We start from the raw sequence: 745 nt of genomic DNA, 5'->3' as shown, positions 1-745 counted from the left end.
GAAGTATATGTATATCTTCGATTAAAAGAATTCTTACCGTCTCCATGTATATTATATTAGATATATAAGAAATAGTTAACGTGATGCATCGGCCGATTTCCGGATCGGAGTTCGAGAGATGCGACTTTCGATGCGCGATGGGTGGTTCGAGACGGCCTAGATCGATCGGACGAGGCGGACTAGGTGTTAACGACATGCATCGGCGGATTTTCTGATCGGAGTCCGAAGAAATCAGCTCTAGTAGGCGCGGCGAACGGTCGAGACGGCCTAGATCGATCGGACGAGGCGGACTAGGTGTTAACGACATGCATCGGCGGATTTTCTGATCGGAGTCCGAAGAAATCAGCTCTAGTAGGCGCGGCGAACGGTCGAAACGGCCTCGGTGGGTCGGATCGATCGGGAAAAGTTTGCTAAATCGTGTCTGGAGGGGAATCCGGGGTTCTCCTGACATATATAGAAGGGGTGGAGAATGGGTCCTGTCCTAGACTGTTTGGAGTTCTTTTTAGGATGATATTCAGTTGGTAAGTGGTAGACCCGAATCCGACCTCGGCGTTTGGGTACTGGCAAGGTGTGTTGGTTTCGGCTTTCGCATCTTGGGTCGCTTTCGTCAACCTCATGCAGCGAGGTCGCGGTCCGCTTCGTCTCTTTGTAGTCGAATGGCCTTTAAGCGACCAACCTTAAAATCGTGATCCTCTGCCCGTTGCGGGTTATGTTCACAAAAAATTTGCAACCACTCAATTCGTTC

This window comes from Harmonia axyridis, chromosome X (genome assembly GCF_914767665.1).
Source record: "Harmonia axyridis chromosome X, icHarAxyr1.1, whole genome shotgun sequence".
NCBI lineage: Eukaryota > Metazoa > Arthropoda > Insecta > Coleoptera > Coccinellidae > Harmonia > Harmonia axyridis.
The sequence above is the reverse complement of the archived record's forward strand: the minus strand, read 5'-3'. Positions refer to the sequence as shown.